At 38.5% G+C, this 25,904-nt stretch overlaps 1 long non-coding RNA gene across 1 annotated transcript in view; it reads right to left on the reverse strand.

Moving 5' to 3' along the window:
* Nucleotides 1-25,904, reverse strand: part of LOC140520381 (uncharacterized) — a 188,353-nt gene that overhangs the window by 69,951 nt on the left and 92,498 nt on the right. The window contains exon 2 of the long non-coding RNA XR_011972484.1: nucleotides 19,911-20,011. This is a non-coding gene — a long non-coding RNA (uncharacterized lncRNA). The remainder of the gene's footprint in view (nucleotides 1-19,910; nucleotides 20,012-25,904) is intronic.

Genomic DNA, 25,904 nt, shown 5'->3' on the forward strand with positions numbered 1-25,904 from the left:
ATTTTACAGGTAGATAAAATAGTTGATAATTTTGGATTAAATGAAATCATAGAGAGATAATCTTATCTTTTGTTATCTCATCATGAAAGTATCTTTAGGCTAGATCTGGTAGCTGACAGTCTTAATGTGGGTTTAAGTTTTAGTAGTTTTATGAGCTTAATATTGCACTAAGACTTTTGGGAATTCCCTGTCCCAATAATACAATAAACATTTATTAAGTGCCTGCTATCTACCAGGCACTGTACTAAACACTGGGGATACAGTTAATAAAAAGAAAAAAGTCCCTGTACTCAAAAAGCTTTCGACAAAAATGTAATCAGGGGAGAGACACAAAAGGAGGTAAGAAAGTAATGGGAGGAAAAGTGAGGACATCTTTTTATGTGGAGTGAGTTGAAACCAGGCAGAACAGCATATAGTGAAGTGAGCCAGACAGTTTCTGCCTTCTAAAAAGGAAGATATTGGAACTCTTTTTCTCATATATTCCTGATTTCATCTGCTAGGTTTCTGTATTTTGAGGGCTCTACCTCCTATGCGGTTTGGAGGTTGTGTGTTTATCACACCGTTATCTATGAAAATATTGTTAGTAAATTCCATGGTGAAGAGATAATGTTTTGTGTGGGAGAATGTGGGCAACAGTTTTATCTCTAATAATGTTATGATTCCAGTACCATTTGTTTAATGAATTATAAGTGATATTTTTGATCTTGGATTCATAATACAAGCATTTGTTATATGCAACTTTTTGAAAAATTGCAAATTCCTTATGTATAATTCTAGCTACTTGATCATAGCTTTCTAGGAATTTTATCAGTGCTAATTTTTGCAATCTATAGCAAATGCTGTTGCACAGTTCCTGTCATTTCTCTGACAAGTTCGCATCAACCAATAGGGCTTTATTTCTTAGTTAGGAGTTTTCTTTAGTTGAAGATATCACTTACCTCTTATACTATCACTTATCAGAAACCCATCCATTTGTACAAACAAATCCAGCTGACTAAGCCTTTTAATTTTTATTGTGATATTCTTATTCAAGTCCCTGAACATTGCCTATGAAGTGCATTAGCTTCTATTCTTAAACTTAATGATTTCACAGGTTTCATTCCTGAATAAATCAGTGTGGTATTCTGTAATTGGTCTTTAAAAAACTATGCAAGGTGGAGTCTTCTTTCAAAAATAATTTATCCCTCTTTAGAGAGGGACACAGCTGGATGGCACAGTGGAAAAAGCACCGGGCTTAGGATCAGGAATACTCATCTTCCTGAGTTCAAGTCTGGCTTCAGATACTTACTAGCTGTGTGATCTTGGGCAAGTCATTTAATTTTTTTAGGAATGTAATGAGTTCAACTTTAATAAGTCTCTTATGATTTCTCTTTCCTGTTTACCTTTTCATGCTTTTCTTGGTTCTTGTATTTGAAAGTCAAATTTTCTATTTAGCTCTGGTCTTTTAATCAAGAATGCTCGAAAGTCTTCTATTTCATTGAATAACCATTTTTCCCCTGAAGGATTATATCCAGTTTTTTTGGGTAGGTGATTCTTGGTTTTAATCCTAGCTCCTCTGACCTCCGGATATCATCCCTTCATGTTCAACTCACATTGTGCCCTCTATCTGTCTATCTATCTATCTGTCTATCTGTCTGTCTGTCTTTCTGTCTATTCTTTCCAGCTACCCTAATACTGAGAAAGGTCTTATGAGTTACAAATATCTTTCCATGGAGGAAATTAAACAGTTAAACTTTGATAAGTCCCTCAGGACTTCTCTTTCCTGTTTACCTTTTCAGGCTTCTCTTGATTCTTGTATCCAAAAGTCAAATTTTCAATTCAGTTCTGGTCTTTTTATCAAGAATGCTTGGTAATCCTTCTGGTGGCTATGCTGGAAGCTACCCAAAGGAACATAGAAGGCTTTCCCTCCTCTGAACTCCATTTTAAATAATTGGTTCTTGATACCTTTTTTTGCATGTCACATTCATCTCTGACAAACATGGTGCCCAACGTGCTACTCCCCCTGCAAATGTGGGGCTCAACTTGCTTCCTTGGAGGAAGTCAGATTAAGTTTATGGGAATAAGTGGTCCTGTAAAAAAGTTTTGTTTTTTTTTTTACATTCCCTCTAAGTTCAATCTACTCCAGTCCAGTTGACATCTGACCACAGGCAGGGAGTTCAGAAGAAGGAAGGGAGCAAAATTTGCTGGCAGACCAGGTGAGTCAGTATACTGAGCAAAGATCAGGTTAGCTCTGGGAATTTTCACTCTTGATTGATCTTTTACTAATTATGTGAAAGTTTGGGTGCATGGCAAACTCTTGTTAGTCCTATTTCTGTCCAGAAGTCTCCTTTTGGGCACTAAGCTAAGAGAGAACTTGGATGGAATCCTGGAGAATTGAAGCCATGACAGGAAGGAGAGCCCCTGGTGATATTGGGAGGATGTGATCCACTCCCAGGTCAAAAGAACTATGGGGGTCAATAGGGCCCAGGACTTAGTCCCAACAGTGACTGACCTGCATTTCACAACTCCTTCTGGTGTCAAGACCTATAGGCACTTGTTTGTCCAGGAAGCTGGTGTGAGCTTATTAAGGAAGAATTTAATCCTTTGAATTGGCTAGAAAGCACAAGTTTTTGACCAGGCCTGAATTCAAATTCAAATTGATGTGCACAATGTTTTGTTAAATGTCTGTGTGTTTGTGAAGTGCCTCATGGTTGTGGTAAAGATTGTAAATGTAGGCAGCCAACAAGACTTCCTGATTATCTTCCGCTTCTCCCATCCCCCACCTGGAGCAGTTTCAGAGGAGTGTATGGGACAGAGAAGAGAAAGAGAAGGGAAAGAGAAAAAAAATCTTTCTTTATGCATTCTTAACCTTGTCTATGTTTTTGAATGTGAAAAGAAAGATAAGAGAAAATGAACTTCAAGGCAGTCCACAGGGAAAAGTTGAGTTTTGATTTGATGAGATCTCAAAGCTAAACTCTGTACTTTAATTTTGAACTGGGTCAATGGATATGATACCAGACAGTGTGTTTAAAATTGCAAGTTCAGTTTGGAATTTCAGTGATTTCTTTTGGAGGTATTGACTCTCTCCAGTTTCTGAAGGATGAAGGCAAGGAGGGTGAGTATGGATCCTTCTGCTTAGGAAGAGTGGGAGCCTTAAATTAGGTTTCTCAGGTCTCTGGCTGGATTTTGTGCTAACCTGAGGAGAGCAGGTGGAATTTCAACTCTTTGTAAAGCCTGAAATTCCCAAGGCAGAAGTATATGGATGAGACAGCAGTATTCATGTGCATAGACAATTGTGCTAGGGGGAAGTTACTCCCTTTCCCTCCTAGTCTGAGTTAACTGAGAGAAAACTCCTTGTCTGGTGGACCTTCCAGGAGGGGGAGGGGAGCCATAAGATGGTGTTTCATCTCTTTAAGGAAGTGAGTAAAAAAAAAAAATAAGCAAAAATGCTATTCAGAGCTGAGAGCAGCTAGTCACATGTTCCTTCAAGGGAAATTTTCTTTTAAGCAGCTAGAATATTTAACTTAAGGAAAAAAATGCTAAAATGTTTATCATTAGTGATTATAAATCCAGGTTTGATATGATACAAGTCAAAATCTGTCCTAAAAGAATGCAATGCAGCATCTGAGAATGCTCTTCCTATCAGGATCCAGCAGAAAAAGATATTGTAATTTGGCATTTGTGATTGTAAAGCACTTGACACAAGGGTGGGCATATGTTAGATGAAACATTAATCTAATATAATAGTTACACAATTTTCAAATTTAAATTTCATTATGTAAAGATTGGGATTTTAAAAGGATATGATGGAAATTTGATAATTTGAAACTTATTTTTGGTTGTAAATAAGTGATAAATGATTAACCTGATTTAATAGCTAAGAGTTCAGTCAAATTTGAGATGACTCTATCTGATCAGGTATGGAGTATGCCCACATGATGGTAAGGAGATAAATTATTGTTCATTTTTAAATTAATGATGGATTAGTTAAGAAACTGTTATGAATGTGTAAGAGTTTCCTTGCTGTAGGATTCTTATTGAGAAAATGAGAATCCTTAAAAAAAAAATTACATATATATATATATATGTATGTATGTATGTATGTGTGTGATTTTCAAGCCTGTTCCACCTAAAGATGTATTCAGTATGTAAAAAAGCTTATTTCTGCTATTAAGAAGGACGTTTTAACTCATTGTTTTTGCTATAAATCGAGCATTTAAGGAAACCTATTGAATGTACAAAGGCCTTCATTTTAGGTCTTTTATTGCAATTTTTGTCAATTGGGTTCAAGAGGGTTATGTGATAAATTGTAAACTGTTCTTAAGAGAGGAAAATATTTGTTGTATGAAGAAATGCTTTATAAAATCTTTTGTATGAGTTTTGGAAAGCCTACCCAATTTGTATTTGCAAATTAATTTGTTATATAAAGGTTTTATGGGGGTTGGAAAATAAGAGACAAGGAACTACAGCTCCTCTCCAGTCAAGATATGGAATCCTCCCCCTTCTCTCTCTCCAAGTACCTTGGAAGCAGGTTTTTTTGGGGGGGGGGTGCTGACCTCTCAAGTCCAGGTAGATTAGGCAGGTACCTTTTTGTGTTTTCTTTGCCTTGGTTTGTTCTGTTTGTTTTTCAAGGCTTACTCTTCAATCTTCCATTATGGAGAAAGGGACTTCCCTCCCCACATCTATAATGGGTCAATCCTCTTCAATCCCCCAAAATTTACCTTTTGGGTTTGTCTTTTACAAAATTGGGGAAAAATTTAGCTTCTTTAAAGAATTTAAAAAGAAAAAGCTTGTGTTCTTTTGCAACACTGGCCTCAGTATTGCCTAGAGGGCTACAAAGTATAGCCTGTTTTGGGGACTTTAAAAATGAATACTCTCTTACAGTTAGAATTATACTGTCACCAAGAAGGAAAATGGGTATAAGTTTCCTACATAATGGCCCTTGTCGAACTCTCAGAACCTTGTTCTCAGGAAAGATTGTGAGATGCTCATAATTAGAACTGACCCTTGGAGGAGAAATGAGAGTCAACCAGACATTTTTGATGATCCCTTCTTATGACCTTCAGAGTTTTGGCCCTCTCCCCCTCCCCTGGCCCCAGCCAAGAATCTTGCTGAGGTGTGTCCTTCTGTAGTCCCTCTTCCTGAGGTGACACCCACTTAGGCCTCAGGCCCCACTCTCATGGCAGTCTCTGGAGAATTACCCCCTCCGATCCCTGCCCCTCTTCAGGTGCCAGCTGATCTTTCTCCTTGCCAGCCAGATGCCCTGGCCTTGCAGCCTAATAAAGTTCAGGTAGTATTCTCCAGCCCCTCCCCCACAAGGAGTGGGACCAAGCCCCCATCCCCACATGGCCATCAGGGCATTTTCCCCCGAGGGAAGTGCCTGCTTCTAGTGGGACAATTAGAGTGCATGTTCTGTTCTCCATGTCAGACCTCATTCAGGTTGGAGAGAAACTTGGGAGATACTCAGAAGGCCCCACTACTGAGGGGTTTAGGGACATATTCTTACAATTGGAGCTTTCTTGGAGTGACAGGCTCAAAAATTTGGGGATCATTTGGCTAGCAATGACCCCACACAATATCCCCCAGGAGCAGATGCTGTTTCCACTGGTGACCCAGGATGGAGTTATCGGAAGAGTGAGGATAAGGGAAAGGTAGATCAAATGATAATTCACCTGTTAGAAGGCCCAAGAACTGCATTCCAAAAGCAAGTAAATTTTAAACAATTAGGGGAATTCCTCAGGGAGAAAAGGAAAACTCTGCCCTTTTATTAAAGACCAGAAAGTACAAGCTATTAAAAGTATACAAATTTATATCCTGACTCTATAAAAGGGGCAGCAGCTATAGCGTGGAAGTATCTAGAATCAGCACGTAGCCACATCCATGGGTAGGGAGTGAAGAGGAATGGGTCAAGGTAAAGAAGCCAGCCAGTAGTTGTCTGCACTTGGTAAGACAACCCATCCTTCTATCAATAATTGTTATATTATATGAAAATGCAGTTGATATCATTTGAAGTTTATTGTTCGTGTTCACAGCTAAAACAATTTGGTTATCACTTACAAAAATTGTAAGCTTATTGTTTATAGTTTTAATGCTAAAACCTAAAGCTGGTACACTGTGTGTGTATATGTGAAAAGGAGCAGTCCTCAGGCTAGTCAAAAAGTACAGCCATCTCTAATGATTGACTTTTAAGACAAATTTAAGATATAAGATGTTAATCCTGGTAATATTCTTGATTAGTGAATCCTGACATCAAAGGCAAAGCCTCTAGGATCATTCTCTCCTGGATCTATTTTCCAGGTCAGTTGTTTTTCCAACTAGATATTTTATATTTTCTTCTATCTTTTCCTTCTTTAGATTCTGTTTGATTGATTCTTGGTGTCTTATAGATTCATTAGCTTATACTTGCCCGATTCTATTTTTCTATTGAATTGTTTTCTTCAATTAACTTTTGCATCTCCTTTTCCATCTGTCCAATTGTTCCTTTTAAGGAGTTATTTTCTCCAGTTAAGTTTTGTACTCCCTTTTCTATTGTTCCAATTGACCTTTTAAATTCTTCTATAATTTCTTTTTTTCATATTTTTAAAGTCATTGGTCAGTTTTTCTTCTGTTTCTCTAATTTGTGTTTTAAAATCCTTCCTGAGCTCTTCTAAGATGTCTCTTTGTGCTTCAGACCAGTTCATATTTCCTTCTGAAGTTTCACATGAGAGTATAGTCTCAATGCTGACTTCTTTGGTATTTGTGTTTTGGTCCTTGTCCCCATAGAAAGATTCTATGGTCTTTTCTTTTCTGCTTTTTTCTTACTCATGATAATAACCCTTTTCCTGGCTTTTAAAGTAGGTGTCTGTGTCTGGGGCACAGAAAGCTCTGTTCCACAGTTCTTGTGCCCAAAACATGAGGCTTTTTGTGTTGTGGTCTCTGGTTCTTTTAGTTAGAAGCTAAAATGCTGCAGCTTACCTGGTGCTGAACTGGCTGGGATTGGAAAGCAGAGACCAGGTGAGGTCTTTTTGGGTTTCTCTGCAGTTACCCCGGACCTAGTTTGTTCAGTGCAGGAGAAAGGTGGTCTGGACACCAGAGGTCTCCTCTGCTGAGCTAGAGCATAGGCAAGCTCAGTTGTTGGTGATCCTGTCTGTACTAGTGTCTTCCCAATTTGCCTGGGGTGCTAAGGCATGTCTTGGGTCCTGGTGTTGGCAGTTGCTGGCTTCATCCCCCTGGGGTTCAGGATCTTCTCCAGGTTTGTTGAGGTGTCTGTCTAGGACAGCTCTGATCCTGAACTGGTCCCCTTCAGCAACAGCAAGAGGAGCCCTCCTTAGGGATCTTTCTAGCCTCATGGGCTAAGAGTCTATTTACTCCTTCTGTTGCTCCCACTGTTCCAGGGTTTTTCCTGGAGAGATATTCTCTGGGCTCATCAAGGTCAACAAGGGGAGGGAGATAGCAGTCACAAATCATTCCACCATCTTGCCTCCCAGAACCAAAATCAGCCTCTGAGACCATTACAAATTATGTTCTATTACTCAGAGAGGAATGTGACTGTTACAGGCAGAAGTTTGCCTCAAGGGCAATTGTGTCCTCACCCTGGGAAGGAATTCTTCTGCCTCAGTATCCCCATTGTCTTCCTCTGAAAAGAGATGTTTTCCCTCTTGACTATTTCTGAGTCTGGTTATAAGGTGAGGATGATATCTACTTAGGTCCTTGCTTTTCATCTACATAGCATGTTTCTATAATCAAAGCAGATAGTTTAAGATGTAAGCACAATGCAAGTAGTGGAATCTTGCTGTTTTCAACTAATTAGGTAAATGGGTACTCTGGTGTGAAAGACAAAATCCCTAAAATAAAGCATTCTCTCTGAATGCAATGGGAATGATTAGTTGAAAGAAAGGAAACCAAAAACATAAATGTGATGCTGTATTATTGTTCTATAGAGCAAGATTGGGATTTAAAATTAAGGGTAATGGTATGGAATTGTTGAGGTTTGGGGTCCTTGGGATCCAAAAACAGCTGCTCATTGGGTATTGCTCAAATTAATTGAACTTAAGCCTTCTTTCAACCAAAGAAGGTCAAAGGTTGTTGAGATTTCTCCATATTGGGTGAACTCTTAGGGAATCTGAGCATTTGTAATTCTAAAACAAGATGTATCTTACCTACAGAGGGACTCTAGGGAAGGAGTCCGCAGTGGTCTTGATGGGAGTGGCCAGTCACCTAGAGATTTAAATTGACAGGATCAAGGGTGGGAAATAAAACTGAGATTTGGGCATAATGATAGGGAAAAGTTTATGGGTCTCTAGAGAGCCAGTACATGTGGGGAAATCCAAGGAGATTTCAAGGTGAGATTTTCCAGGGCTCTTTTAGACAAATAGGACTAAAATTCTTTTGGGGTAATGGACAAAGGTTCCAACTTGAAATAAGGTCTTTACACATTACAAAATCATGTAAAAGAAATTGGTGTTAAAACAATTGACTGAATCAATTAATTACTGAGACTAAATCAGAGACATCTTCACTTTGGGGAAAAGAATTTCAGTCTAAGTTTCTCAGAGGCAGGTAACCTCTGGTAATATTTTGTATTGATGGAAAAGTTAAATGTTTCTGTTTTGATTTGAATTCATTTCAAGAACAAGTCGAAGTTAGTGTTTGAACTTTTTATATGTGTAGCTCACTTTTTTACATTGAGCATGGTTAGAAAGGTATAGGGAAGCTTGGGAAACAGGTGTAAATCTATTATAGCAATAATTTATGGTTTTAATGATAAATTTGATTTTATGATTGTTATTCAATCAGGAGATAGAACAAGTATAGAAAGGCATATAAGCTACTTAAGATTTGCTTCACAAGGTGTTCCTTAGCTAATGTGAAATTGCAGTCATATCTGAAACTTATTACTGGAGCTTGCTGTTTTAAGATTTTATGGGACTATTAACTGACTGTTCTTCTGAGTGTGGATAGTAAGAAAGATGATCTGAGTCACTGGTCCATGATGCCAAAGAGCCTGTGAGATGCTGGTATGAACTGCAAAGGGGTGATTTCATGAGAAGGTTGGGAGAACAGCTGTTCAGCCTGAACTCAGGTAGGATTCTCCTGACTCAATTTCCCCACTGACACCTCATAGACTTTAAGCCTGGCTGGATGCCAGTTGACAATATACTCCAGCCTGGAACTGATATGAAATTAGGGAGATGTTGTTTCCCTGAAATGTCCCTACACTTAATGGCAATTTCCTGTTATCAAAAGTTTTGTAAGCATAATACCAGATCTATTAAATAATACATTGTTGGTAGGGGAACATCTAAGGTAAAGTCTAAAATTAAGCTATTAGGCTTAGGATTTTAGACCAATAATAATAAGTTAGGATCCTTTAATTCTTAACAAATAGCACGGAAACAGTTAGATTGAGAACCTATGAGGTTAGCATATGTAGTCATTATTATTTTTGTCTCAGTTGGTAAATGTTAAAAGAAAAATGGTTTGTGGTCTACATTGTAAATGCTTTAAAAGAAGCATCACATGTCCAGAAGTTAGAATTGTTTTATGAGGTAATATGTGCTGTGTTAAAATGATTATTTATTGTGTTTATTGTGTTAAGTACTGGAGCCTGTTATTGACTCGTTAGTGAAATCTCATCCTCCTGATGGGGGAAATGGATAGTGAATTAATGTAAAGTGTAAAAGCTTAGTTCTAGTGTAAATTTTTAAACACAACAATTGGCTAAAGTTACAATTTTGATTTTGTAAGAATGATAAGTCTATAAAGCTTAGAAATGGTAATCTAAAATTGTACCAAGGTCAGTTTTGTAGGAGAGTGAACATCTGGATTTTTACAAGAAGCTAAGGGAAAGAAGATGCTCAGATGCTGTACTGAAGATGGCTTGAAGAAGCATCCAGACCAGAAAACTGCATCAGATGATGTTACTCCCCAGACTGCTGTATGATATGGTACTTCTAAAGGAATAGTTTATTGATTTACCTTTGTATCTTTATTTATAACAAGAGGACTACCCCCTTGTAGTTTGTCAGTGCCTCGGTCAAATTTGCTACCTTCCCATATTCATATAAAGAGGAGATAGATGAAGGGAAGAATTCATAGGGGAAAGAAAGTGAGGAGGTATTGATTGATTTGATTTAGGTATGGAAACAAAAATTTTAATAAAGGGAAAAGGTGGGGGTTTGTGGGAAACAGGAAGTAAGTTTTATTTTCACACTTCCAATTGATTGTATGTGTGATGTAGTACAGTGAGATGAAGGTCAGAAAACTACTGCACATGCTCAATAAGTTGCTTGAGGGGAAGCCTATCAGAGAAGAACATGAAGTCACATGGCCAGGAGATGGCAGCCCCCGAGGTTCAAAGTTCAAAATTCTATAAGGTCCTGCCTCATTCTGACCTGGTCATAGCCCTTCTGGTGGCCATGCTGAAAGCTACCTGTTCCTTCAGGGGAAGGAATGTAGAAGACCTTCCCTCCTCTGAATTCCATTTTTAATGAATTTTTCTTTTTTTCTTTTTTTTTTTATTAAACTTTTAACATTTATTTTCACACAATTTTGGGTTACAAATTTTCTCCCCTTTTTTCCCCCTTCCCCCCCAGACCCAAGTTTTCTAATTGCCCCTGTGACCTATCTGCTCTCTCCTCTATCCTCCCTCCCTGCCCTTGTCTCCGTCTTCTCTTTTGTCCTGTAGGGCCGGATAGCTTTCTTGACCCCTTAACCTGTGTTTCTTGTTACCCAGTGGTAAGAACATTACATTTGGTCCTAACACTTTGAGTTCCAACTTCTTTAGCTCCCTCCCTCTCTACCCCTTCCCTTTGGAAGACAGGCAGTTCAATATAGGCCATATCTGTTTAGTTTTGCAAATGATTTCCATACTAGTTGTGTTGTATAAGACTAACTATATTTCCCTCCATCCTGTCCTGTCCTCCATTACTTCTATTTTCTTATGGTCCTTTCCCTCCCCATGAGTGTCGACCTCGTATTGCATTCTCCTCCCCATGCCCTCCCCTCTATCCTCCCCCCCTTCCTGCTTGTGCCCCTGTCCCCCACTCTCCTGTATTATGAGATAGGTTTTCCTATCAGAATGAGTGTGCATTATATTCTTTCCTTTAGTGGAATGTGATGAGAGTAGATCTCATGTTTTTCTCTTGCCTCCCCTCTTTATCCCACCACTAATAAGTCTTTTCCTTGCCTCTTTTATGAGAGATAATTTGCCCCATATAACTTCTCCCTTTCTCCTCCCAATATTTCTCTCTCACTGCTTGATTTCATTTTTTTTTAATATATGATCCCATCCTCTTCAATTCACTCTGTATACTCTGTCTCTATGTATGTGTGCGTGTGTGCATGTGTGTGTGTGTGTACGCCCACCCAGTGCTCAGATACTGAAATGTTTCAAGAGTTATAAATATTGTCTTTCCATGTAGGAATGTAAACAGTTCAACTTTAGTAAGTCCCTTATGATTTCTCTTTGCTGTTCGCCTCTTTATGGTTCTCTTCATTATTGTGTTAGAAAGTCAAATTTTCTTTCCAGCTCTGGTCTTTTCATCAGGAAAATTTAAAAGTCTTCTATTTCATTGAAAGACCATTATTTCTCCTGAAGTATTATACTCAGTTTTGCTGGGTAGGTGATTCTTGGCTTCAGTCCTAGTTCCTTTGACTTCTGGAATATCCTATTCCATTCCCTTCTATCCCTCAATGTAGAAGGTGCCAGATCTTGTACTATCCTGATTGTATTTCCACAATACTTGAATTGTTTCTTTCTAGCTGCTTGCAATATTTTCTCCTTCACCTGGGAATTCTGGAATTTGGCCACAATGCTCCTAGGAGTTTCTCTTTTTGGATCTCTTTCATGCAGTGTTCTGCGGATTCCTTGAATATTTATTTTGCCTTCTGGTTCTAGAATCTCAGGGCAGTTTTCCTTGATAATTTCGTGGAGGATGATATCTAGGCTCTTCTTTTGATCATGGTTTTCAGGTAGTCCCAGAATTTTTACATTGTCTCTCCTGATTCTATTTTCCAGGTCAGTTGTTTTTCCAATAAGATATTTCACATTATCTTCCATTTTTCGAATCTGCGCGGTATGTTCTGAGATATCTGTCTTTCTTGAAAAGTCCAAAGCTTCCATCTGTACCATTCCAGATTTAAGAGATCTATTTTCTTCAGTAAGCTTTTGAATCTCCTTTTCCATTTGGTTAATTCTGCTTTTGAAAGCATTCTTCTCCTCATTGGCCCCTTGCACCTCCCTTGCCAGCTGAGTTAGGCTAGTTCTCAAGGTGCCAATTTCTTCAAGATTTTTTTGGTTCTCCTTTAGCAGGGAGCTGATCTGTTTTTCATGCTTCTCCCTTATCCCTCTCATTTCCCTTCCCAGTCTTTCCTCCATCTCTCTAACTTGATTTTCAAAATTCCTCTTGAGCTCTTCCATGGCCCGAGCCCATTGGGTGGGCTGGGGCACAGGATCCTCATTTTCTGTGTCTTTGCCTGATGGCAAGCATTGTTCCTCCCCATCAGAAAGGAAGGGAGGAAGTTTTTTTTCTCCAATAAAGTACCCTTCAATAGTTTTATTTCTTTTCCCTTTTCTTGGCATTGTCTCCACCTAGTGGCCTGACCTCTGAATGTTCTCCTCACACCCACCTCGCCTCCTGGTCCTCCCAGCCAGTGTTTGGGGACTGAGATTCGAATGCTGCTTCCCACCTTAGGATTTTTGGCGGGGGCAGGGCTGTTATTCAGTGTTAAATTTAGTTCAGGTGCTGAGGTCAGGGGCAGGGCCACCTCTCTGGCTCAATTCCCTCAGGGGGTTTATGCACAGACCTTCCACAATGGATCCAGGTTCCAGTCCGTTTGGGTAGCCCCCGTCCGCAGCCGCCTCTCAGCCCCCACCTCCCGGGGGGGCCCGAGCTATGGGGGCACCTCACTCCCCTCTCAACCCGCCAAAGAGACTCTCTCACCTACCCCAGTCAGTCACCTGTTGGTGGGGGGCCCGTGCAGCTGCTGAAGATCCTGCCTCCGGATCCCTCTCAGAACTTTGTCTCTCGGAGCCGTGGCCGCCGTGTCTGCAGAGCGACGGACCTTTTGCGAGAGGTTTGCCGGTCCCTCTGTGGGTGTGGGGACCCGCGTGGCCACTGGAGACTCCATTCCGCAGCCCTCTCGGATCTCTTTCCCACGGTGTTGCTGCCGCGGCAGGGCTGCTCTCCTCTTCCCGCCCCGGCGCCCAGTCCCTGGCGGGAAGGTCCCCCCGCGAGAGGTTTGCAGGTCTCTCCGGAACAGAAATCTCCCTCGCTCCAATATTCCGTGGTCTCTTGGTGCAGAATTCACCCTGGGTTAGTCCCCTCTGCCGTTCTGTGGTTTGTGGGTTCGGAGCTATGTGTATGTGCGTCTTTCTACTTCGCCATCTTGGCTCCGCCCCCTCATGAATTTTTCTTGATACCTTTTTTAAAAAAAGAATGCTTAAAAGTCCTCTATTTCATTGAATCCTCATTTTTTCCCTAAATACTCAGTTTTGCTCCGTAGGTGATTTTTGGTTTTAATCCTAGATCCTCTGACCTCTGGAATATCGTATCCCAGACCCTCTGGTCCTTTAGTGTAGAAGCTGTTAGATTTTGTCTTGTATTTCCACAGTACTTAAATTGTTTGTTTCTGGCTGTTTGCAATATTTTTTCCTTGACCTGGGATCTCTGGAATTTGGCTACAATATTCCTAGGAATTTTCCTTTTAGAATCTCTTTCAGGAGGTGATCAGTAGATTCTTTCCATTTCTGTTTTACTCTCTGGTTCTAGAATATCAGGGCAGTTTTTCTTAATAATTTCTTGAAAGATGATGTCTAGGATCTTTTTTTGATATCTTTCAATAATTTTTAAATTATCTCTCCTGTATCTATTTTCCAAGTCAGTCATATTTCCAATGTGATATTTCACAGCCTTCTATTTTTTCAGTCTTTTGGTTCTTTGGTTTCATTCTTTTGATTTCTCATAAAGTTATATTAGTTTCCATCTGCTCCAATCTAATTTTTAAGAAAATATTTTCTTCAGTGAGCTTTTGGACCTCCTTTTCCATTTGGCCTATTCTGCTTTTTAAGACATTCTCCTCATTGACTTATTGATCTTCTTTTGCCATTTGGGTTAGTCTATTTTTAAGGCATTATTCTCTTCATTATTTTTTTGTCCTCTTTAGCGAGCTGTTGACTTGTTTTTCATTAATTTCTTGCACCTCTCTCATTTCTCAATTTTTCCTCTACTTCTCTTATTTTATTTCCAAAATGCTTTTTGAGCTCTTCCATGATCTCTTGCCAATTTATATTCCTCTTGCAGGCTTTTGATGTATCAGTTTTGATGCTGCTGTCTTCCTCTGGTTGTATGCCCTGATCTTTCTTTTCACCAAAACAAGATTCTAGAATCTGAGCTCTTTTACAATGTTCACTCATCTTCCCAGCCAAACACTTGACTTTCTAACTCTTTGTCAAGGTAGGAGTCTGCTTCCAATTGGGGTGGGGGGAAGGGAGGTTGTACTGTCCCAGGCTTCATGGATTTTGTATCAGTTGCTCAATACCCCAAACCCCAATACACCACTCTGGGGTTGGGTTTAGACCTGGTCAGAGTAAGTGCTCCTCTTTCCCTCAGTTCCCACAGAGTTTTCCCATTGACCTTTTTGGTGTTTGTGGTTTGAGAAATCTGGAAACTGCCACACCTGCCAATGATTCAGTCTCCCAAGGCCTGCTCTGGCCATCTCTGCCTGTGTGGACCATGCTGAACTGCATTCTGTTCCCTGGCCAGTGCAAAAGACCTTTCCTGTCAATTTTCCAGGTTGTTTTGCACTGAGGAATTGTTTCACTCTGTCATTTTGTGGGTTCTGTAGCTCTAGAATTTGTTGAGTCATTTTTTACAGGTATTTGAAGGGCTTTGTGAGAGAGCTCAAGGAAGTCCTTGTTTTTACTCCACCATCTTGGCTCCTCCACCCCCCAACCCCTCAAAGTCACTTAATCTTGTTTGCCTCAGTTTTTCATCTGTAAAATGAGCTGATGAAGGAAATGGCAAATCATTCTAGTATCTTTGCCAAGACAACCCCAAATGGGATCATGAAGAGTCAGACACAACTGAAACAATCCAACAACAATAGAGAGGGATAAAGAACAAAATTCTGTATAATGAGTGATGGCATAATAAACTTCAATGTTTCTAGAATCTCTTATTTCTCTGGTGCTGGTGATTATCCTTCTACTGATGTGGATTTTAATTCATCCATTGCTTAGTAGACTGTATTCATTGCTTCTCTTCCCCTCAAGTTGCCCAAACCCCTCCCATTACCACATGTTGACCAACCCTCTGGTGATGAGCATTTCTATACTTAGCTATGCTGGTCCTCAACTGTCATACATAATATCTCTCAACAGGCCCAGATGCAAAGTCATTCCAGCTTGGTCAGTCCTGTCAGAACTTGCACTATTGCTGTAACAACCCTCAAGAATCTCAAGCCACTGCCATGCTCTATGATGAGGTATCAGAGGGAGACTTTAGTGGAGGAGCAATATCAAAGCTATGCATGATACCCCTATTGGTTGGAGACTTTTCCTCCATTCAAATTATCTTTAGTCATTTTAGAATTCACAGAGCTGCTCGTCATTCATAAGTCTTGTAAGCCATAGAAGTTGAGTGTGAGAAATGTCAGCTTAAATCTGGATATGAAATGTCAACTTTTCCTCTTGAAATACATTGTCTCCTACACCGAAGTACATTTTCCTTCATGAATTACACTTTCTGTATTTCTGTTCAATTTCAGTTTCCAATTTCATTAACTTTATTGGGATGATGAGTTATAAAATGTTACTAAAATCAATACATCATATCAGTGTTCCATGAACAGGATTTTGAGATAGAAATAGGTTACAATGGGAACAGAGAAATAGCATAAAATCTCATTATGACCACAGGGCATCTTGCCACACATTTTAAAGTTATTCCAATTCTATTCATCCACTTTTTAGTGAGGGATCTTTTATGATTCCATGCAGGACAGAAATTATCATCATATTTTTTAGGATTTGAAAAGTGGCATAGGAAATCTCCATATTTCCAACTTATCTTCTCAGCTATCTTGATTTAAACTCAACCCTGCTTTCTCTAGCATGACCTCTTAGGTTTTGTGGTTTCTATTGGTATTATGAGGCCACTACATCTGTAACTGAAAGGGATTGCCAGGCAATGAATTGCATTCATTATGCTAATGTTGTATGTCGGTGTAACAGGGGATGGGGCCCACGTTGGCCAATCTACACTGGAATTTAAAACAATTCTATTTGTGTTTTTCCTTAAATCTTCCCAGAATACAATTGATGTTTGTTTTATTGTAGATTGGTTAAATGCAACAAAGGACCCTGGCTTGGGAGTCAGCTCGGCAAAGCAATTGACTTTTGGTCCAGTTTCTGCCACTTCTGTGCTATGTGACTTTGATAAATCACCTCATCTCTCTTTGAGACTTAGTTTACTAAACTATAAATAGGAATGATATTTGTTCTTCTAAACTCCCAGGGCTGTTGTGAGGATCAAAAATATAATTTATATAAAGGACTTGTTAGGTTTTAAAGTACTATAGAGAAGTGAGTTAGCACCAGCAGCAGCATCACCATCATCATTATCATCATCATCAAGGATTTAATCCATTGTACTAGGTCACTGGGTATCATTAACTTTAATAATTCCATTGATGCTTTACAGATGTTAGAAATTGGGAAATTATGTATTTATAAGTGTTAAGAGCCTATCTGTTCACAATATATTTAGATATATTGTAATGGAAGGGAAGGGAAAGAAATAAACATTTATATAGTATCTATTATGTGCTAGTCACTACACTAAGCACATTATATGTATTATATTATTTGATTCTCACAACAACTCCAGGACGTAGGTGCAGATATCCCCATTTTACAGGTGAGAAAGTTGAGGTAAACAGAGTTTAAGTGACTTGCTTAGGTTGGCATAATTTTTAAGTGTCTGAGGCCACATTTGAACTCAGGTCTTCTTGACTCTATCTACTGTTAGGAATAGGGTGAGGGGAGGGAAGTCAATTCAACTTTCCCTTACTCATCTCTAACCGAAATAATAGATCTTAGAAGACAGAGTGGAAGTAAATTGTGTGTCTGAATTAAGGAAACAACTTTCCATTATTAATAGCGTTAGCTGGACCTCCTTAATTCAAAACTGACATATATCCTAAAAAAAAACACAATATAACCCTCCTGTTCCCTCAGATTAGCTTAGAGCTAAGCCTATTAAATTGCTGATGTTGCCTTAGCCCTTAGAAGTAGCTTCTACAGACTCCAGAAAGTAGGAAGATGATTGCATGCAACCTAAAAGTAGTAAGTAAGAGTTAAAAATTCTCTAGTCCAACAGTCTTTCAAACATTCTTTTATCACTTTTCCCCTCTGGTGTTCAAAAAATTAAGATTACAAAGCTTATGATTCTCTCCTATTTTGTCTGTGTCCTGAAGATTATTGTTACTCAATTTCTAGATATTGCGTTTGATTTATTTATTTATACTGAGTTACAAATGTCCTTCACAGTACTGATCACATGTTGGCAAGTCCCCATTAAACTGATCTCTCAATATTTCTTGAGCAATGAAATCTTTTTCTCCAATGACATTGAAGTCATGCAGCTTCCTTTTGTCCTTTGTTTAAAAATCCCTAGTTGCTGACTCAAAAGTTAAACTTACTCCCAATCTAGTCTCAGAATTGTGAGCCTAATACAACAGTTGAAAAACCAGCATTGATTTAGAGTGTATTGACTTTGGTTTGAGAGCTGCCTTTGCCATTTACTAGCTATGTAAACTCATACAAATATCCTAAACTTCGTGTTCCTCATTCATGCAATAGGATAATAAAACCTCTTCTGTCCATTTGTAGTATAGTGGAAAGAGCTTAGAAGAATAGTCAGAAAGCCTAAGTTCTAGTCTTAAGCATACTGTTTCATGACCTTGGGAAAGTCATTTCCTCTTCAGAAACCTAAACTTCCTCCTCTTGAAAATGAAATATTTAGAGTCTTGTAATCTTTAAAGTCCCTCACATTTCTACCATTGTATCATCATAGACTCACAGAGGCAGTGATGGTATAATGAATACAATACTGTGCCTGGAGTCAGGCCTATCTGAGTTTAAATCTGGCCCTAAATACATACTAGCTGTGTGACCAAGGGCAAGTCACTGAACTTCTGGATAGCATAACATCACCTACTTCACAGGGTTGTTATGAATATCAAATCAGATAATATTCGTAAAAGGTGTTTAGCATAGTACCTGACACATAGGACATGCTATATAGATGTATATTCCTTTCCCTACCTATTCTCAATTCCCTCATCTGTAAAATGGGAAACAATATTTATACTGCCCACCTCACCTGTATGGAGGTGAGAGCAAAATATAAATGTCAAAGTTCCTTTTCAGTGTTAAAATGAATCAAGGAATAAATGAAAAAGCACTTAATATGTGTGATTAATGTGTCAAGAAATAAGCTACAGAAGTATGTCATGAGTTTGTCAACATTCAGTATCTGAAATTTTACCTGTATAAACAGAAACTACATGCTTGACAGAGATTCAATGAGAAATTAACTAAATTTTTAAAAATCTCCTTCAAACCCCTTGTCTATACTTCTTTTGTGCCCTTATCATCTATTGGGTTTACATTTCACTTACCTTTATTTATATCTTATTGATCTTGTAGACTGTAAGTTCCATGGAGGCAGAGACTATGTTTCATCTCAGCTATGTATCTATACCTAGCATCCAGCACAGTACTCTGCACAAAGGAACAGCTTCTGGCACTACTAAGAGTCCTATCTCAACAAGCTCAAGGTCAAAGATTAATGTGTATAAGTTACCCAGCTAGGAAGAACAAACTTGGACCTTACACCAGACTTCATGACTCCCAGTCCAAGTGTTAAAGACATCTTTGGCTTTGGCTTCCTTAAACTGGATGTTCTGAGAGGAACCAAGCGGATGGTGAAGCCTCCAGGGAAGAGAGTGCTTCTAACCAGGAGAAGTTAAGTGACTTACCAAGGGTCAAAAACCTAGGAAGTGTCTGAGGTAGGATTAGACCCCATCTTCCTGACTCCAAGTTTCTCTCCATCTCCATTACTACTAACTAGCATTTATATAGCTCTTTGAAGTTTACAAAACTTCTAAAATATATTAATTCATTTTATCCTCACAAGAACCCTGTCAGATGAGCGCTATTACTATTTTCATTTTGCAGATGAGGAAGCTGAGGTTGAGAGATTTTAAGTGACTTTCCCTGGGTCACACAAGTAGCAAGTGAGGTAGGATTTAAATTTAGGTCTTCTTGACTTCAAATACTGAGCTCTATTGATGACACCACAGAGAGACCGCATTCTACTCCACCATACTACTAGCTTCCTACTCCACCAACTAACTGTTTATTGAAATATTATTATTTTCTTATATTGCTTATCTCTCTGAAGACTTTATAAAGAAAAGCACTTATTTTATTTATATAGAGAATTCTGCAATAATAAAATGCTCTACATATATATATATATATTTTTTTTTCTCTCTCTAACATAAAGTCCTAGAGTATCGCTTGAGCACTACGAGGTTAAGTAATTTGCCTGGAGTCACTCAACGCATATCAGAGGAAGGACTTGAACCCAAATCTTGCTGACTTCAAGGTCAGTTTTTTTATTCCTTGCTACACAGATGTCTTTTTATCATATGATATTGTGCATTATAGTTATTAGCTTTACAAACCTTGTAAATTTCAGTTCTCATGAGATCAGATATTTCATTTGACCCAAACTTTGCATTTCTCCATGCACACAGTAGGTGCTTAATAATTGTTTGTTGCATTGTTGTACAGTCTCTTCCTCAGGTTTAGCAGAAAATAGAGAAGATTCATCTGAACCAGTATCTCCTTGTGGTTACATCGTATTAAAAGTTTAACTTACCTTAGAACTTCTTCTCCTCCTCCTCCTCCTTAGTTATCCAAGCTGTCAAAAGCTCTCTGATCCCTGGTAACTGTGTGATGTTGGCCACATGCTCATTGTCCCTTAGAAAGATCGGAGATTTGATATGATTTTAATTGCTGTCTTATAAAATTGTTGCAATAACTTTATTGAGAAGAGCGGGGGCAAAGACTTGGGTGTGGAGGGGTGAATAATACTCCAAAGATTTATTGCATATGTTTAATGATATCCAAGGCCCACAGAGCTTTTTTTTAAGTCATTATTTTCATAACCAAACTCCTTCATGCACTACAGAATCTGTCTCCATAGACTGGTAATTTAGAATCAGATTCTCACTTATATGCATCAAAATAACTTTCTTGATATTTTATATTTATCTCGGATCTGCCACTTAGCACCCCCATGTTATTCTCAACTTCCTCTCCCTGATCATGTTTCCCACTGAATTCTTGTCTCTGGTATAATGATCCAATATAGAGGTTCAAGGAGAGGTATGATTTAATTGGACGCATATTTACCTGTACGAGGATGTTTTGTAGTTTTTAAGAACTGCTGGTTCTTCATTAAGATAAAACTATATACATATACAGTCCTTGCCTATGTACGTGGTGTCTCCTTTGGGACAATTTATATATGTAATTCTTGCTACAGCCCTATTAGATAAATGGTATAAGTATTGCTTGCTCTCTTGACCAACTCCCTTAATCACTCTGGACCAGTTTTCTCATCTATAAATAAAGGACTAGATGACTTCTGAGATCTCTTCTAGCTCTATATCAATGATCCTGTGTTCCTACATGGTTATGTATCTATCCATCTATCTATTCATTTATTTGTTTGTTCATTTGTTTATGGATGCTCTTCATTTTTAAAGGAGAGGAAACTGAGGCTCAGAGGATGTAAATTACTTTCCCTTGTTCATGCAAGTTACAAATATCAGCGCCATATCTTCTGAAAGACCAGTATTTATGCTGCTTTGCCATCCTCAGCACTGCTCCAGATCACATAGTGATCCAAGAGTTCACATTGATAATGTAGTACCAGATGGGTAATTGATCAGAAATGGCAGATTTAATGGAGATGTCTTTATACTGCAGGCAGAGTGTTTAAAGTGAGCATGGAAAAGGAAAAGAAAAATAAATCTATAAGTTTCTCAGAAATTTCTGTTCCAAAATTAGTATTATCATGATTCAATCTTAGGTGAACAGAATCTAAATAGTCATTTAGTTCAACCTCCCTACATTTCAAATGATGCACAACTGGCAATAGCAGATTCCAGGTCAGAATAAATGTAACAACTTACATTTCTATAGAGCTTTAAGGTTTATAAGTGCCTTTTCCTCACTACAATCCTGTAAGGTTGTTAGAACAAAGAAATTGAGGACCAGAGAGTAAAAGTGACCTGATCGAAGTCACATAATAAATTTGTAACTGTAACTTGAACCTAAAATTTCTAATTCTGAGGAAAATGTATTTTTCATTCTGTCTTGTTGAGATAACCACAGCCAGATCTCAACTCCTTTCATAATAAACTTTCAACTGCCCAGCAAGAGATATCAATTCAGGAAAATAACACAACAAACAACTAATAAGTACATTTTGTGGTAAAAAGAGGGGCTGTATTTGATAGCAGAAGACTTGGATTCAAATTTTCTAAAAAAATGTTTAACAATTGATTTATTATTATTTTAAACTTAGCCTTTGTACTTATTACGTATTTGTTTTTTTAACCTTTCTGGGCTTTAGTTTTCTCATCAGTACAATGAAAAGATTAGAGTAGATGACCTCTAAGATCCCTCCAAACTGTTAATCAGTAATATCATTGTAACCAAATCTTATAATATTTTGCTTATTCTAAGTCAGAAGGAAATATAATGGCCCCTATGATACATATGGTGCCCTCCTCTTAAGACTTAGGGAGTTTATTCTAGACAGTCATGAAGTTAGTCAAAATCACTCTAATTCCCCAATTAGAAAATTTTTAAACATTTAAGCTGAGGTTAAATGCTGCCAAATTTTACATTTATATCTATCTCTAGTCAGCTCCTGGCGTTTTTGTGGTTAAGACAAAATTCAGTTTCCTGGAAACGTTTAAATGACGAAATAGCTGATGATATTATAGTGCCTCTGGATAGACAGGCTTCTGAAGGGGAAGTTCAGGAAGTTTTCTTGGGACTTCCCCAGCTTGGATTTTCTCTTCTGATATTTCTGTAGAGTCAATTATCCACCTTGATATCTCCTTTCTCTGCCACAGCTCAGTACTATCTTTGTTCCTCAAAACCACATGCTTCGTTTTCTGGAATTTCTTCAAATTCTAGTGAACTTGGTATTTATATTCAAGTCTTAGAGGTTATAGCAAAATCCCCCAGCCAACTGAAATACGTATATCTTGCTCAGTATGTTTTCACTTTATCTAGTGACTTTTAAAGACTTTTCAGACTCACTACAAGGTCTTTTAATTGTTTCATTGAAATATGCTCACTCTGTTACAGTTTCAGAGCTAAAATTTGACTTCAATTTGGTTTCAACCTTTACACTATGCGTAAAGTACTATATTAAGGCTCCGTGAGATATATAAAAATGCATGGAGTGATAGACTGTAAGGATGACCCTTTGTAGCAGGAATTGTAAGTTCCCCTTTACCAAGGATTCATGACTATTTTAGTGTATTGGTTTGATTCCATGACTTTACTCTTCCAAAAATATGATTGAATAACAGTTGGTTTTAATTTACAGAGTTTATATGAAATGAAATCCTCCTAATTCCAACACTTCACTGATTCTGGTGTCATGCCTATGCAGATGCTTCTTCCACTAGTTAGAGATCACAGCCTCATTTCATGAAATCCATTCTTCGGTTATTCCCATAAATCCTCCATACATGTCCATAGCATATTGGAGGCCTTCCTTTGTTTCTTTCATCTTTCTTTAATTAAGATATTTTTAAAAAGAATTCCATTATATACTTTGAAGCAGATAAGGTGCCCAGAGCATCAAGATCATTGTACAGACAGATGTTCAACTTTCAACAGGCAAACTCAAGCCCTTCAGGACTTTGGGTGACAGCAAGGACAGCCACTATACCCTAAAAGAAGTAGAAGTTCATACTTTCCTTACTGATGCAGAACATAATCATAAAACTTCCTAATATTGTATTAGTTTACATACCCTCCTTCCTCACTCCCTTGCCAATAATAATAATGATGATGATGATGGTGGTGGTGGTGGTGGCCAACCCTCTGATGGTGAGCCTCTCTGAATTTATTGTATCAACTTGGGTCTGAGATACATTCCCTATTTTGTCATTGGTCCATAATCAAATCCTTTCCAACAGAGTTTAATATTCAAGAGCTTGTGATCTGTGGGCATAAGAATCCAGGGTCAGTTCCATAAGATACCAGAAAAGAAGTCTAAGTTCCCTGAGGGAAGGAACAATTTCATCTTTGTCTTTAAATTCTCTGAATCTAGCATAGTGTCTGACACATAGTGGTGCTTGATAAATGCTTATTTCATGATGGTTTTTATTATATCCCTCAATAATGAGTGAGTACTATTTTTTACCTAATCCTATTAGGTAATTAGTTATTGCTATGATGAAAATAGTATTGGATTTCCAGTTATAAGACCTGGGTTTGAATGTTAAGTTACTCACTACCTGTGTGAATTTAGGCTCATCTTTTAACATTGCTGGGCCTCTGTTACTTTATCTATAAAGTGAGAGAGTAGGATTAGCTCAGCGGTTCTTAACCTGACATCCTAGATAGATTTCAGAGGGGTTTTATAAACTTGAATGGGGGTAAAAATCATCTTTATTTTCACTAAACTTTATTTTGTTTTGTTTTCTTCTATACCATATATTTTATTTTGTGTCAATGGGTGTTACCAGACTGTCAAAAAATTCCATGCAGAAAAAAAGTCAAGAGCCAGATTTCTTTAAGTTCCCTTCTGGATCTCTATATGCTAAACTCCCAGATACTGGGCTCTCACCTTGTTAAGTACCAAACTAACCTTCTCTATTAGCTCTTTCCAAATTTTCTTTTCCTTCTTTCCTTCTTTCCTTCTTTCCTTCTTTCCTTCTTTTCTTCTTTTCTTCCTTCCTTCCTTCCTTCCTTCCTTCCTTCCTTCCTTCCTTCCTTCCTTCCTTCCTTCCTTCCTTCCTTTCTTCCTTCCTTCCTTCCTTCCTTTCTTCCTTGCTTCCTTCTTTTCTCTCTTTCCTTCTCTCTTTCCTCTTTTTGGTCTGGGCTGACTTCTTTGCTAAGCTATCTTCTGATCCTGACAGAAACATGGTTCCTTTAGGAATAAATAAATCATCTACATTAATTTATCTTTCTGGCTGCCTCCCTCCTCCAGCTCTCTTCCCTTAGCTACTTGAAAGCCTGCTTTCACTCCCACCTTCATGCTGTCCCAAATCAAAACTTCTGTGAGCTCTGCTTGATTATTCTTCTCTGAATATAACAGCCCCAGGTCTGGGTGGGATGGGGTGAGGAGCAGCAAATTGTAAAGCTAATTGTCTCTCTGAACCAGTGCTGGCCTTCTTAGTAGCTTAGAGAACAGACACGTGCAGGAAACACATGGAGATGGAGGGAGAGGCCACTGACAAAAAGGGGAAGACCCACACTGTCAGAAGAGAATGGAAGAACACCCAGCCAACCCAGTGTAGTGGAAACCAAAATGGGTGGTAGGGGTAGGCAGAGCATATTGAAAAGGAAAAAAAAAAGCATCAAAAATTCAGTGGGGGTTTGGGGGGCAGAAGGATTTGTTTGGAAAAAAATAAAAAATCATGTTTATCACAAGCCCCATAAATCTGTACACCAGCCCTCTGCTCTTAAAACAGCTTCCCACATTCAGGATGGTGGCACCTCATCTCAGCCATTTGACGTAGCCTGAGCAAGTGTCACCTTTTTGAAAGACATCAGTATCTCAGGGCTAAACAGACATGGAATTACTTATAGTATGTTCCTCTGACAGAAAATAATCATCCTCACCCCACCCCCTGAAAAGCAAACAACCCATACTGTTTTCCCAAGATCTGCAAATAATTTCTGAAATTAAGTAAAACCAGACAAGTACATTTTTCCTGGAAGGCTTCACTTTGCAACCTCTGATGAGACACAAAATAACAAGGCAGCTTTGGCTGGTTTCTATAATCACAGTTTATTTATGTTGCCATTCCAAGATAACCCTTTCTTTCAAAGGCCCTGAAGTATTTGCAGCTAGATCAAGTTCAGATCCAGTTCCTAGGCCCAGGGAATTTGATGGGAATGTTGGACAGTCATGGTAGAAGGTTGGTAATGTGGCACCACTAGCGTTTTTCATAAAGATATCACAGATGTATGGCTCAGAACCTGCCTGCCTCCCAGGATTAAAAAAAATTCAGAAAGATCTAGCTATAATATTTAAACTCTGTCATCAAGAGCTCCAGAATCAAGAGAGGCGAGGACCAAGGACAGAAAAACCCTACCTCTCCAAAATTAGTTTTAAGCAAGGTTCAATTTCACACCATGTGTGATTGTACCTGTTCTTCAGTGTTATAAGAAAGGATAATATTTTTCCCTTAATCTAAAATTTTGAGGCAGGAGATTCTCAACATTCCTCTAAATCTGGGATTCTTAAACTTTTTTATATGCCATATATTTCTTTTGCAGTCTGTTGAAGCCTATAGACTCCTCTCAGAATGTTTTTAAATGAATAAATACATAAGAGTACAAAGGACACCAAAAGTTTGTGAAAATAAAAGGGCCATTTTTTTTCCCTATCCAATTTCACATCCTCCTGAAACCTGCCCATGGAGTCCAGGTTAAGAACTCCTGCTCTAAATTCAGGGGAGTAGATATCTAGTGTTCTTATGGAAGGTCAAGGGGAGATAATGCTCCATGATTATTCACCTAGAAAACTGAGATAGATATTAGCTCAGAGATATCAATACATCCAATACATGAATACTTCAATAACATTTCTTACAAGTGGCCCCATCGC

Source organism: Notamacropus eugenii, chromosome 1, assembly GCF_028372415.1.
Source record: "Notamacropus eugenii isolate mMacEug1 chromosome 1, mMacEug1.pri_v2, whole genome shotgun sequence".
Classification (NCBI taxonomy): Eukaryota; Metazoa; Chordata; class Mammalia; order Diprotodontia; family Macropodidae; genus Notamacropus; species Notamacropus eugenii.